The sequence below is a fragment of the Dermacentor albipictus genome, chromosome 9 (assembly GCF_038994185.2).
Source record: "Dermacentor albipictus isolate Rhodes 1998 colony chromosome 9, USDA_Dalb.pri_finalv2, whole genome shotgun sequence".
Taxonomy (NCBI): domain Eukaryota; kingdom Metazoa; phylum Arthropoda; class Arachnida; order Ixodida; family Ixodidae; genus Dermacentor; species Dermacentor albipictus.
In genome coordinates this window covers 45,905,503-45,920,558 of record NC_091829.1, presented here as the reverse complement: position 1 = coordinate 45,920,558, position 15,056 = coordinate 45,905,503, and the positions used below count along the sequence as shown (strand labels likewise).

The 15,056-nt window shown below is 47.1% G+C and overlaps 1 non-coding gene across 1 annotated transcript; it reads left to right on the top strand.

The window, feature by feature from the left end:
* Positions 1 to 12,942: 12,942 nt before the first annotated feature.
* On the top strand, positions 12,943 to 13,015 carry TRNAS-UGA (transfer RNA serine (anticodon UGA)). Its single transcript has one exon. It is a non-coding gene; the product is annotated as a tRNA-Ser (tRNA).
* The last annotated feature ends 2,041 nt before the right edge of the window (positions 13,016 to 15,056 follow it).

The window sequence follows — 15,056 nt, the reverse complement described above, 5'->3', positions numbered from 1 at the left end:
ATTGGACAGACTGCGACCTATTGAGTTATGGGCGAGGTGGCTGGTGGCAGTGAAATATCGGCGCGACCGGCATTGGGGTAGCCTGGCGACCACGGCGGCTTCTCTTTTCCTGATGTCTTGGTCGCACCTTCCGTACATTTATTGCACACGATAATGCGGACCACGCCCACTCTTGCAAGGTATTTCCTTGGCAACTGTTTACGGGTACTGCTTCCGACGAGCGCCGCGAATTGTGAACCTCAGTGGTCGGATGTATCTGCAGCATGCAGGGCAAGCGCAGCCTTCGATTTCAGCTACGTGTCCTACCGTGTACAGGCACGTACCCAAGATTTTTTTTCGGTGGGAGGGGGGGAGCAACCCAAGCTAACTTTTCTATGCAAATGAGAAGAAGGTACCTTTACTAGTACAAATGTGAATAACGCCCACCATTCGCCTTAACGATGTGTTAAGCCGAAAAGCAGAAATGAAGTAAAGTATCTCAGAGGTAGTGCTGCTGTGACATACACCTCTTCTCTACTTGGCAAGCAAGGAACGACATCGAATGGACTCGTGAAGGAAAGAAGCTCAGGAAGGACACTGCCAAGAACAAGTAAACAAACAAATGTGTAATATCCGCGCATAATCATATACGACTTGTACAAGGTTTCAACAGAATATTAATTTTATTAAGTGTTCACTGAGTACCACGATTGGTTCACCAAGTAAATATGAATTCCCATGAATAACCGGAAGATTGAAGTCGCCCAAAAGCACATTATTTTCACCATCTTTAGAACTGGAATCCATGAATTTGCGAAGATTAAGAATTTGCGCTGTCGTCGTATATCTGGTGCTCCGCATAAGCCAGCGATAAAGACACTGCGATTACTTAACGCTGTTTTCATACAAAAGCTTTCGTATCATCTAGTGTGCTATAGTTGTGAACGTTATATATTTTTTTAATAAGGAGAGCTACGCCTGCACCTCTTCCTGATCGGTCTTTCCACACTGTGCTCTGTGATGTAGAGGTTACTCCCCAGGGGAGTAACCTCTACATCAGATATGCTTTTGTGCAGCCATGTCTCCGTAATCACGAGAAAGTTGGGTTAATGCTGCCAACTCATCGACTCTAGTGCCTCTCCCTTATTCAACATGCTTCGTGCGTTTACATTGTTCATTTTAAAACGTTGACGTTATTTCTGTTCGGGCCAGTCCGTGACTATTCTTGGTTCACTGCCACACTCATATCTTTCGTCACTCTCCTCGTCTCAGTTTATCAAAAATAAGTTTAATTTTACTGCCTTTTTTTCTTTTCTTCTGTAGCTGAGTTCCACAGCCGATTCCTCATTTCCGCAACTCTCTTCGAAAAGTCCTCGCAAACACTGTAATTCGTTCCCTTAAGTCTTGAAGAATAACTCAGAATTGTCACTTCGCACCTGTAGTCCGCCACCCTGAATATTATCGGGCGGGTCTTATCGGCCAACCTCCTGCGAAGCCGATTTTTCCTTTCGACTGTATGTATGTATTCTTTCAATATGTGTCAAATAATGTGGGACATGGGATCCGATCGCGTCCAGATAAAAAAAAAGAGAAACGTCAAGACGGGCAGTGAAGGTAACGCTGTCATCCATAATGTTAAAATAAAAAAAAAACGGCTTCGAAGGCCACGTCTCCCGCTTTGCCAAGTCTGTAAATGGACGCCTTAGTTGTGCGTATTTAATGCCTTATGCAATCATAATGTGCACGCGGGTCGAAAGCTTGGCAAATCAGTGCAGAATTTTCGAGCAGTAATTCTGCGCTTGTGTTACTTGGTGTCAGAGCTAGCGCACCCTCCTATACCAGTTCCATCATATTTTCAAAGTGACGGCTCCAAAGCGTACTTTCTCCCTTACCCTCGTTGTGTTTGTAGAAATTAGTTCACCAGTAGCTTTTCTCTGCGAAGGAGCCCACTGACTTGGCTCTCTGTCTCATTGTAGCAAGAAACGTTTCTTTACTTGTTTCTCCTTTTCCTTTACTCTGAATTTCGAAGCAAGCCTTTGCGCTGGGATATTGAGAGACTGAAGGCTGTCTGGCAGCATAAATCCAACTGATGAAATCATGGGTGCTGTTGCCCGCGAATAATTTCATTCACTAGGTTTCTTGTTAATAGGGCGGGCAGTTTTGATGCTTGACAAGGTACACTGAAGAAAATTGTTAGGCACTATTGGAACATTGGCCTTTACAAATAGGACCCCCCCCCCCCCCCCCCCACTGCTACGGGAATAAGTAAGAAAAAGAAACAGCGCAAAACAGAAACTTCATTGTCTCCGAATTTCATCGCTCTGGCTCGTCAAGATGTCAATGATTTTGAAAGCATTTGAATGCGCCCTTTATTAACTATTTCTGAAGAAAGTAAGTATTTGTGCATTAAAAATATTGCTCAGCCATAGGAAGTAGTGAAAATTTACCATGCCTTCACGAGCCAATATAGAAGGCACAAGAATTTAAATTTATGAAGTCACATGAAGACCTGGGTCTCGGTTCCAGATTACATAACTACGTCAGCTCTTTCCTAACGGACAGGAAGGCCAAGCTTCGCATTGGGGGCTTCCGCTCCAACGATGTGCCCCTCGGAGGGCGAGGCACTCCTCAGAGCGCCGTCATCTCACCCGCCCTCTTCAACATCTGTATGATTGGTCTTTCCGAGAGGTTGGCACGCGTAGAGAGCGTCAAGCACACCTTATACGCCGACAACATCACCTTGTGGTGCTCCGGCGGCTGCGAGGGCAGAGTCGAAGAATCCATGTAGGAGGCGATCGGCGTGATCGAGGAGTATCTCCGCCCCACCGGACTTCGATGCTCCCCCGCCAAGTCGGAGCTTCTGCTTTACAGAAAAGAGAAGGGAGGCAGACTCAAAGATTGGAAGCCAGTCTCCGAAAGCAGGATCAGTCTTCGCACTTGTTACGGGGGGGGGGGGGGGCGGGGGGGGGGGAGGTGATACCCTGGGTCGACGTTATTCGGGTCCTGGGCATGTTTGTCGAATTCAACGGCGGGAACAGAACGGCTCTGCGCAAGATCATCGCAAAGACGGACAACGCTTTCCGCCTCGTTCGCAGAATAGCAAATCGGCACCGAGGAATGAAGGAAAACAATCTCCTCAGGCTTATCAATGCCTTCGTAGTATGTCACTTTACGTACACAATTTCTATGCACAACTGGCTCAGAGCGGAGCGAGACAAGCTCAATGCTCTCATCCGCAAAGTGGTCAAGAGGGCTCTCGGGCTACCCATCAGGACCCATACCGAGGATCTCCTCAAGCTGGGGGTGCATAACACGGCCGAGGAGATTGCCGAAGCCCAAGAACGCGCGCAACTCACTCGCCTGAGCACCACAGCGGCAGGTAAACACATCCTCGAAGAGCTTGGTTACCAACCTGCGGGACTCCCGATGGTCAGTACCCCGATCCCTAGGCGCATTCGAAACAAGTTCGAAGTGGCGCCTGTGCCCCGAAACGTCCATCCCGTCCATAAGGAGGGCAGACGCAAGGCCAGAGCAGCAGCCATCCTCAAACAGATCAAGCAACGAGAATTAGAGCAAGCTTCGTCGACGCCGCGGTGTACAGCGATCGGAAGACCTTTGCCATCCTTGTGGTCGACTCCAGCGGCAAGATTTCCAATTGCGCCTCCATTCGCACTTCAGACCCCGGAGTCGCCGAGCAAGCCGCCATCGCCCTCGCCCTCGCCCTGCTAGATGGTCGTGGGTCCGAGATATATAGCGATTGCAAAACGGCAGTTAGGGCTTTTCAGAAGGGTTGCATCGCCAAGCAAGCTGCTCATCTTCTTAGCAGTTCGAGTCGATATGCTCTCACGCATCATTCAATTCACTGCTTTCCAGCTCACGTATGGTCGGTCGAGGGTGCTCCCCCGATCCTAAATGAGTCTGCTCACGAGGCTGCGCGTGACCTCACCGACCGCGCTTCCTCTGCAAGAAGCACCGACTCCCCTCCTCCCTACGGCCACAGGGACGCTCCCGCTACTCACAACGAGATTATTAAATTCTTCTACATGTCTAGAAGGGTCTTTCCACCCCCTCACCCCAAGTTGAATAGGGCGCAAGCCGTTTCGATTAGGCTTCTGCAGACCAGTACGTATCCGTGTCTGTCCGTTCTCCATGAGGCTTACCCGTACGTGTATCGCGACGACGCCTGCCCCTACTGCGGGCAGACCTCCACTCTAGCGCACATGCTGTGGGAGCACGGGTCGACATACCCCAAGTTCATCAAGGAGGAGTGGGGCTCGCTTCTGCATAGCCCCACTCTAGAAAAGCAAATCCCGGCTGTCCGGCGTGCCCGCGACCGGGCCGGTGGGCTAGACCTGCCGGTCCCGACGTGGGACTAGCCGGGTGCGCGACGAGTTCGCGTCCTCGTCGGACCTGCAATAAAAGTTTCTTCACTCACTCACTCACTCAAGTCACATGAAGGTGACCGGTGTGAGGTTTCAATAAAAAATTATAAAAGAAAATTCGTCTTCATTTCTTCAATTACTATTTAAATTTTTTCTAGTTACATGAGTGAAAACAGCTTTGGAAGAATAATTTACCATTGGTTACTGGTTTAAAGCGGGCCACAGACAAGAATCTAGTGACGGCGGCCGCTGTTGAGCAATTCACTACGCCTAAGGGCGCCACACATTTGGCCTAATCTTTTGCCCTGGTGAACCCGCGGCATGTAATTTACCACGTGATATCAGCGATCAGAAACATTAAAATTCCAGAAGTGTGCAGACAGTACACCAGTTTCCCCTGCATAATAGAGCAGACGAGCGCAGCTTTCATGCTAGGTCGACGAGTATTCCAGAGCTGCCAATAATGTGCGAAGGAATAAAAAAGAATCGTATTCATTATACAGTGTCAGCACCTTGCTATAACTTTCAAAAACATTCTCTCACACATTCTCGTCTACCGGACACCGGGCGAGCAACTTAGAGAGAACCACCAGCACATCCTCGAGGTGAGCCCAGCATTGCTGTACCTCAGCTATAGCTCCCCTCCATCAATCATCGTACCGTACCTACAGCTATTACCTCACTGAAATAGGCGTGGAAGGTTGCACTACGGGAGTCAGTTCACAACATTTTCCGTCCCATTCAGACTAGGCTTGCCAGAGCACCTCAGGTTCCCGCCTGCAAAAGTAAAGATCTGAAGTCATTTATTACATCGGATGTTCTTAGCAGGAGGAGGGGAACACAACTGTGGTGCCCTAACTTTCCTGCGATTAGCAACATCAACGTGAAGCATCGCATCTGGTCCTCTCCTGCCACAGCCAGCATCACGGACAAACACACTCGACTCCTAATTCGAGCCGGATAGGTCGCGCACCGCAAGGAGACGACAACAGAAAATTTAACGCTAAGCGTGCCTTCGCTCATGAAGAAGGCAGGCATCCTTCCTGTCACCTGATCACGTTCCGCCATCTTAGGCCGCCGGCCATATTTGCGAATTGAGGGCTCGCTCGCTCACTCACTCACTCACTCACTCACTCACTCACTCACTCACTCACTCACTCACTCACTCACTCACTCACTCACTCACTCACTCACTCACTCACTCACTCACTCACTCACTCACTCACTCACTCACTCACTCACTCACTCACTCACTCACTCACTCACTCACTCACTCACTCACTCACTCACTCACTCACTCACTCACTAGTAAATAAATAAATAAATAAATAAATAAATAAATAAAGCGGCCGGCATAAGATACTGAGGGCTCGCTCGGTTGAATCAGGAAGGTCATGCTATTAGCTGTGTCTTTTGGCTTCTGCCACGACCATGGTGCCACCGTTTGCTTCGCAAGTTCCTCCGTAGACTTAATCTAAGTAGTATGTGCTGTATGACGCGGAGTCTTGGCGTTGTGATGATCCGAAGCTTGGTTTTCTCGTCTGTTTACGGCCGGGTGCTCACTTACGACAAATTCAAAGGGGATATCGATGACGCGACCAAATTGTTTTCTTGAAAAGGGGAGGAGGGCGGCATCAACTTCACCGGGGACGGAGAGAGGGAGGGGAGAGGATGCTGGCCCCTAATTTCTAATATAAATAAAGGAGTTTTGGAGGAAACGGGGGAGCCAGGAGTCTTGTGCCCTGTGTTTCGTCGCCTGACTACGCGACTGGGGGATATTGCTGTATGCGCCGCACGTTTGAAAGAGCGCTTTGGAAGGAGCAGTTTGGAGGGAGACCTATGCAACACTTCCGGGACGTTTGTTATATATGTGTTTGTCTCTTGGCGGTTTTCATCTTGTTTCTTCACACACACACGCGCACACAAACACCCAGACGCACACCCACACATGCGAGAACACACACAGGCACACACTGACATATGTTTCTGTGTGGCTGTGTAAAGTCCGCGTGTAAGATTACGTGTAAAAGTCACGCAGTCATCATAGCGCGACTGCTGCGCGCCACACAGTGCTTGCATACCTCTGTGATCAGGGGAGGTATTCTGTAGGAATCCACCTAGTGGACTGTGTATTTCGGCCGCTGCTGATTGGCTGGGGCCGCTCATCTCCTCCTCCCTCGTAATGCTGCATCCAATCAGCAGCGGCCAAAATGGACACTCCATTAGGTGGACTCCTGCAGAATACTTCCCCAGTACTGGAGCGCTGACGAAACTCGGCTACAGCCTACTAAAGCCCTGTAACGACTTCTGCTGTTCAGAAACAAATGGATCCAACTTTTTCTGAATCTATCGGCAAGAAACGCATCAAAAGAATTTCATGCATGTATGTACCTCGCGTTCTATAGTAGTAGTTTAAAAGATCTCAAGTCAAAGCGAAGAAACTTTTGGTGGACTTGTTTAGCTTCAGCTTGGTTTTAACGAGGATTGTTTACATAGGTAAAATTCATAAGGTAGCCAGGACCAGCGTGAAGTCTTTTCGGTATAGATTGTGTTAGCAGCGCCAGTTACATTCGGCTCCATTAGCAGTACGTGCATTGTGTGGTTTTTCAGCAGAAGACGTCTATTACATAACCGTTGGCTTATGGTCGTTCCATGACTCGATCTGAAACGAAACCCAGGTGCATTGAAATAAATGGCTGGCCGGGTTTGTATCGCCTGCGTGTCATCTCGTCGACATGGCGGAAGTGATGGTTCTTGAGAGTCATCCACTGTTCCCCGCCGGTGTCATTTCGAAGCGCCATTGAAAGGCGCTGACACGAAATGTGCATTTACACGAAGGAAACGGCTTTCAATCGTCACGAACACGGAGCCGCCGCGGGCTTATCAAAGCGCTGACTCACGGAGAAGGTTAATCTGGGCTCGAACGCGCCGCCGCTTTGGGACGTCGAAAGAAAGGCGACGAGGAGAACTGTAGAACCAGGCATCGAATGCCTGCACCTGCGTGGACAAGCAATAGAGTCGTGCGCTTAAACTTGGTGGTCCTCTCACGGGGTGCAAGAGCCGTCACTTTGCGTTGCTCGTGGCATGACGTTGCATGATTTTGGCAAATGTGACCGTGACTCTGTATTCCGATCTTTCTTTCCGTGCTTCGTCATTGGCGAGTGGCAGCCGGTCTACGTTCTAACGATGATGGGGTAGTCGTGAGCGGTAGGCGATAAGAGAGTGAATCTATCAAAATCAGCCGTTTTAATTGCCTTGGAGCAAGGCAGTGGTATTTCAGGCGAGCTTGTGTTCCTGTATTTCGAGAGAGCTCCATTGGTTCGTCCGAACACGCTTTAACGCCACTGCAACGAAATTTAGGTGGTGGCAGTGTGTGGCCTTCCACAAGGTGTGGGTCGACGAATGCTATTGTCGTTCCTTTCTCTTTTAAATCTCTTACTTATAATGAAAAGCAAACAACTGCTATTCTTCAGGATCATCAACCAATTTTTATGTCCGTTGCAGAGCGAAGGTCTATCGAAAGATTCGAATTATGCTTGTCTTGCTGTAGCCAATTCCAAGTTGCACCTGCAAATTTCGTTTTCATGGCTCCACATAATTTTCGACCGTATTCGATAGCGCTTCTCTTCCATTTGCACTTATTCTGTAGCTCTAATGGCCCACGAGTTATTCGCCTCTATGCATAATCAAGAAAACTCAAGGTCGGCTGTGCCCACACGTTCGCGCGCTTGTCTTTGTCGCGACTGCGCAAGCGTCACCGCGTGACTCGGCTCCACCAATAGGGACGCGCAAAGCTCATCGCCTGCACTCGCTGGAGGTCTCTGGCGGAAAGGCGAGAGGATGTCGCTGCTTTAGTTATTCAGGCAAAAGCGTGAAGTGGCTCGTACGCCCGATGGTCTGGAAAACGCGGCGTGCGGCGCAGGAAGTCACGTGAGCTCGCCTCGCGCAGACACGCGCTCGTGCCACTGCTGGCGCGTTCTTCGTCGTCTTTTTCCACAGCTGGCTCTGATGCCGCTCATCATGCCAGAAAAAGTCAAAATTAGTTAAGGTATAGTTAATTCAGGCACTCGAACCCACGAACTTCGGTGGGAGCGAACCCTCGAGCCTAGGTGTAAGTGAAACCCAGGGCCTTTGGCGTTAAGGCGAAGTTTATTAAGGAATAGTGAATTTACTATAGAGGACACGAAATCACTGGAATTCACGACCTTTCGTGGTGGTCGCCCCCTGGACCGTCGGTGGGAGTCGAACCCACGACCTTAGGGTTAATTAGAGCAAAGTTCTTTAACTCACATTTAATTAAGGTAGCACCAATTAACACACTCCAACCCACGTCCTTTGGTGGGAGAAAATAAGTAATAAGAAGTAACGACTCATTCTAATGAGAATGTCAAGTAATTTAATGAATGTTCCTTGACCGCGCAGGCTTTGTTCGCCTTCACCCTTTTTGGCATATGCTAAAGTGAATGTCAATTTTCTATTCAGGTGGCTTAGCTGAAGCGTATTAGCTTGAGAAGCGAAGTTCGGCAAGTGCTTTTAGTTTCGCATACTGACGTTGCGATGGCAGTATCCTTTATCTTAAGATACACGATGCATTCTTTCATGTAGCGGAAATACAGATGCTGATACACGTCTTGCAAGACGTATCGTGATTCAGATACGTTATACCCAAAGGGTATCTAAGATAGTATCTACTATACATGTATCTTCCACACTGTCCACCACTGGTCGCTGCGTGGTGCGCATAGATACATGACGTTCCACAACCACGCAATCCTCCACAGGTGCACCCAACTGCTATGGCCGCGTTTTTGTCAACAATATGATTGACACTTCACAGTGCGGTTCACACGTTGTAGGAGTCCCACCAGGGTATTGTGAACTCCCATGTCCCGCACTAACTTCGCAGGGATCCGTCGTCTGTGTGTGAGGTGCTGACATCTTTTGCGACTCTGAAAACTTTATTTTTCTTTAATTGCTTAAGGCCGCCAAGATGTCGAACGCGCGGTTTGGTCAGTCTCAAAGGCCATACTGCTCTGCCGCTTCCATCAGAAGTGCTACAGTTCCACGGAGTCTTTGAGTTGCTTTACTCACTGACAGGCATGCGCTCCAGACTTGGTGCTCGCTTACAGAAGTAAATAATAGTCGCACTTTATCAATACATGGTTAAAGGACAGCACGGTCGAGTTTTAGCGACTCCACTTCGTATAGCAAGACATTGGACGGGCGTACCCACTCTTGGAGTCCCACTGGGGTCGGTCGTCTCGCCTGCGCTCTTTAACGTCGCGATGATCAGATTCGCATTTGAGTTAGAGGCAGTTCAAAACGTCACCTTTACGTAAATGGGGACAATTCATTGCCCTTGAGGTGCACCGTGGTGCTGGGGGGTGGTGTCAAGTTTATTACGCTGTTTTAACGTGTAGTACAGGCTGTGCCGCACTTCTTCGGTATTCCCGTGTGTACTGAATTACGCATGCCCGAAGTCGTAATGTTGCATATGTTGCCGTGAGCGGTGCACATCCACGCCCGAGTCGTGCGCATTTGTTGTCTTAGGCAACGCTTAAGTGCACGTGAGCCGAAAACATGACAAAGCAGTTCAGAATTTTTGGAGCAGCAACCCTCCGCTTGCTTTTCTTGGCGTCAGAGCTGGCGCACCCTCCTGTACCAGTTTCATCTGATTTTCATGGCGTATTTGTAGAAATTATTCTAGCATTATCTTTTCTCCGGAAAGGAACATACTGGTTTGCCTCTCTTTGTCATTTTAAGGAGAAAAGCTTGCGTAGAAGTTTCTTGTTTTCCTTTACTCTGAATTCGAAGTGAGCCTTTGTGCTGGGATATTTTATGACCGTGCATTCTCTGGACGCATAAGTCCAACTGATGAAATCATATGTGTGTGTGTGTGGAAACCTTTAGTGTGATGAGGTCCGGAGGCTCGACTTCTTATGTTGTGTTTGCCAGAAATAATTTCACTCAATAGGCTTTATGCCAGTTAAGCTGAAAGTTTTGTTGCTTAGCATGGTACACCCAAGAAAAGTGTTAGGCTGTATTTCAGCATTGGCTTTAGAAATGGGAACTAGTGATTGTGTCTGAATTTCGCGCCTCTGGCTCGCCAATATGTCAGGAATTTTGACAGCGTTTGAATGGTACCATTATTAATGATTTCTTGTTGAAGTAATTTTTCAAAAGAAGTGGCTCAGCTTTAGCAAGCATTTCAAAATTGATAACGTCATAATGGGCCCATATAGAGAGGAAAAAATAAAATTGATGAACTGTCTTTTAGGTTACGGGTGTGAGGTTTCAACAAAAAATAATACTACTAATAAAATAAGGTTGTCTGTTCATTTCTTCAATTTGTATTTAAAGTGTTTTTCTCGTATAGAATGAGTGAAAAATGCTTTCGAAGAATATGTTACCAATGGCTATTTGTTTCAAGCGGGCCGCGCACGAGAATCTAATTATGGCCGTCGCTTTCCCAACATTCGCTATGCCTAAAGGCGCCACACATTTTACCTAATTTGTTTGCCATAGTTAACCCATAACCATTTTCACCGTCGGTACAAACCTCTGAGTCTCAGAACCCAGAAAAAAGGAGGATTGTTTTTAAGGCTTTCATGTCACGCATCTAAACACATTGCGAGAGCTTCTGTAAATTGGCTGATTGCATACCGCATAGTTTCACGCTTTGAGACAGGAAAGAAATCGCGCCACTTGCGTCTACATGCACTCCATAGTCGTACTCAATGTTACCTTTTCGAATTTTTCCTTCGCTCCCTACCGGAATAATTGCACATCTTTCCTGCCGTGTTTCTTTTAGCCTTTACCTCTCTGTCATCTTTCCAACCTCTATCTCCCATCCCCAGTGTATGGTAGCAAACCGGAGACTGATATCTGGTTAACCTCCCTGCATTTCTCTCTCTCTCTCTCTCTCCTGCCGAGGGCGTTGGTCGACGGGGGACGCACCTCACAACTTGATTTACAATCTACAAAACACACGAGAGAGGAGGTGCCTGCGCTCTGACTTGAATGGCACTACTTTAGTTTTTTTTCCGGCTCATTTAGGTGCGTCCTGCGCATATCATTAACATCTGTTAGATGGTGAAACGCGGTCACCCAATAAAAGATAAACAAGTACACATTGTCACCTGCAGAGCTCACGAAACTCGGCTTATGCTGTTCAGAAATCGAACAGATCCATCTTTGTATGCACAATTGGCAGTAAACACTTCAACAGAAGAGCTTCACGCATAAACTTATCTTGAGTACGACGTATTAGCTTAAAAGATCGAAAGAGAAAATGAAGAACCTTCTCTACACATGGTTGTTTTAAGGTAGCTACTAATCCTAGATATTTGTTAAAGCCAAATCCTCAACATACCTAGAGCATGTGTGGAGCATTTTCAAGATAGAGCATGTTAGCCGCGCCGAACCAGCAAATGACAAAATTAGTAGTAACGCTTCATTTCGCAAACGCGGCTCAAGCTACTACTACTACTACTACTACTACTTGAATGCATCGGCTTTCCACTGCATGACTGGCCGAGTTGTAATGCACGTTGGTGCAGTAATGCAGATAAGTTGTGATGATATAGTAGGAAAGTGTCACTTTTTATAAGTGTTCTGTGAACGAGAAATAACAGGAATACCGTTTACAGTCCCCAGGGCACCAATGCAAGGTGAGCTGTACACCTGGCCGCTTTGAAGATGATCATAGCTTCATGGACCTGGTCTAGTTGCCTCTCTCAGCTTCAACTCACCTTCAGCTGTTCATAAATTAAATAGGTTCAATTTTTCATGAATCCATTGGCAAGGAACACTTTTAAATAATTATATGATGGGGTTTTACGTGCTAAAACAGCTTTCTGATTATCAACGAGAAGGAAGGGGATTAACCGAGGGGCCCAATTTTTTTTATTAGTCATATCATAAGAAGTCAACAAAGACTTACACCAAGGACAACATATGGGAAATTACATTTGCTTAATAAATGAAATAAAGAAACTATAAATGAATGGAAATGAAAGTGTATGAAAAAACAAGTTGCCGCAGTTGGGGACCCGACCCACAACCTTCGTATTTAGCGTGCGATGCTCTACGAATTGAGCTTCCGCGGTGCCGTTTCCTCGTCCACATTATTGGGTATTTATGTTTTCTACTACAACCTTGGGTTTCGTCCCTACCTGCGACAAGTTGTTTTTTCATCCACCATCATTTCCATTAATTAATCGTTTCTTTATTTCATTTCTTATGCACAAGTAATTTCCCCTAGGTTGTCCTTGGTGTCAGTGTTTGTTGGCTTCTTATGATATGACTAATAAAAAAAAAATTGGGCGCTGCGGGTAATCCCCTTCCGTCCTGTTTATTACATAACGAGGGTCTCGAATCCGGCAACATCGATGCCTTCAGGTAGCATGCGTGGGTTTATTGACCAGTCGTCTTCAACCAAAAAGATCACGCTCTCGTGACGCCTGCGGCAGAAAGGACGTTCCGCGTCCGCCTCCCGGGTCTGTGAGTGGTGGCGCTCGCTTACACTGCCAAGGTTCTACCAGGAAACATAAATACCCAATAAAGTGGATGAGCAAACGGCGCCGCGGTAGCTCAATTGGTAGAGCATCGCACGTGAAATGCGAAGGTTGTGGGTTCCGTCCCCACCTGCGGCAAGTTGTTTTTTCATCCACTGTCATTTCCATTAATTTTTCGTTTCTTTATTTCATTTATTAAGCACTAGTAATTTCCCCTATGTTGTCCATGGTGTCAGTGTTTATTCGCTTCTTATGATATTTCTAGATTATGAGGCGCACCGTAGTTTAGGATTCCGGAAATTTGGACCACCTTGGGTTCTTTAACGTGCATCTAAATCTAAGTACATGGGTGTTTTCGCCCACATGGAAATGCGGCCACCGTAGCCGGCATTCGATCCCGCTACCTCGTGGTCAGCAGCCCGACTCCATAGCCACTGAGCAACGACAGTGGGTAATGAACACTTTAACCGACGACGTTCACACATATGCTTACCTTGATTGTGCTGCATTAGTTTAAAAGATCGAAGGAAGATGTGAACAGCCGAGAAATGTCATATTTAGTTTAAGAACGCTGCTAATCATAATTATTTGCGATGACAAGATGCGCAAGACAGCCAGAGCAAGTGTGGAGTCTTTCAAGATAGAGCACGTTAGCAGTGCCAGTTTGTTTCGGCTCCATTGGCAGTGAAGGTGCTCCTCGTGTATTCCACTTTCAAAACACTTCCACCATGTAACATCTTGCTTATGGCAGCTTTCTCTAGCGAGTGACCACAATGAAGTCACCAACAAGTAAATGAGAAAATTGCTGCAACGCTTTATTTCGTAGACGCGCAAGCGTAGTGATGCTATTCCGTGTTTGCGCATTGCGAGTAGAGCGTTAAAAAAAAGAACTCTTCGATTGTGTATGTCCTTTCAAGGCTTGTTTTATTGCGATAGCAATTATAATAGCTAGTAAGTAGCCATAATTCTGCTTCCACTGCTCGGCTTCCGCCCAGAGTTTGACGCAGCAGATTCTTCACTTCGCGTTAAGCTTCCCGCATATTATTTCGACTTTGTTTCTAATTAAGTATAAATCACCAAGCGAATGGGAGCCGTCGCCTCATAGCGCTCCCCCCCCGCACACACACACACACGCGCGCGCGCACCCCCCCCCCCCCACACAGACACACGCACACACACGAGCGTGCGCGTCCGCGTACGTCAGCAACGGTTTCAGAGCTTTGTATGACTGACTATCCCACAAAGACTTCACTAGCGTTCTCTGTGATGGACGATTCATTTTTTTTGCTCTCTCGAAAATGATGAAATACGCGGCGTCTACAAGTCTGCAAACATGGTGGTGGAGCAACGTTCCCCTAGAGAATACTGACTCACTGCCGAAATTTGCATTCGAAGCTTGCTTAAGTGAAACATACTATTTAGCTAGATTACATTTTTACTACCACTAAGGGGCCTAGCATGGTCCTTTTATATTTATTCTTGTTATTTCATCAGTTCTTTTGTTAGCTTATAGTAGTGTCTTACATTCAATAAATGTTGAGATAACTGAAATTTCCGAGAAGCAATAATTATCGACCCTGAGATTATGGATTAAAGTTAGTTTGTAACATAACGGGAAACTTACTACTTCTCAATGACAATTCTGCGGTCTTTGTGTATGGAATAACCAAGCACCTTGTGAACGCACTGAAGGAATAAGCTAAATCATTTGTTAAAGATATACTCTGCACAGAGGCGCAGCCGTTGGAGATGTCTAATATTGGTGGTGGGCAAGCTCAGTGGTCCGCCTTGTCCTTGATACGCCCGCAGCATATTGAAAGGAGCGGGCAGTTTCGGGAACGGGCAGTTCCGGTACGGCAGTGATTACGTCCTCGCCGATCATTCTGACGTGGTCGAGTCGATGCTCGTGGTGTACCGGTGATTGGCACGATGAAGCACAGCTGGGTTCTCGATACTACACAACTATGCCACCATCTTGCCAATCACAGATTACCGATGCCGTTTCTCGGGAGCCTGCGGAGAAAGGGGACATAAGTTCGTTTATAAAGAACGACACATTTAAGCACAATGCCGTTTTTTCTGTCGTTATGTTTCTTCTTGCTATATTTTCAGGACGACAAAGATATGTGCATTTTTCTACAAGCTTCATGTTTCTCTGTGGTCCCATAAGTAATTGCGA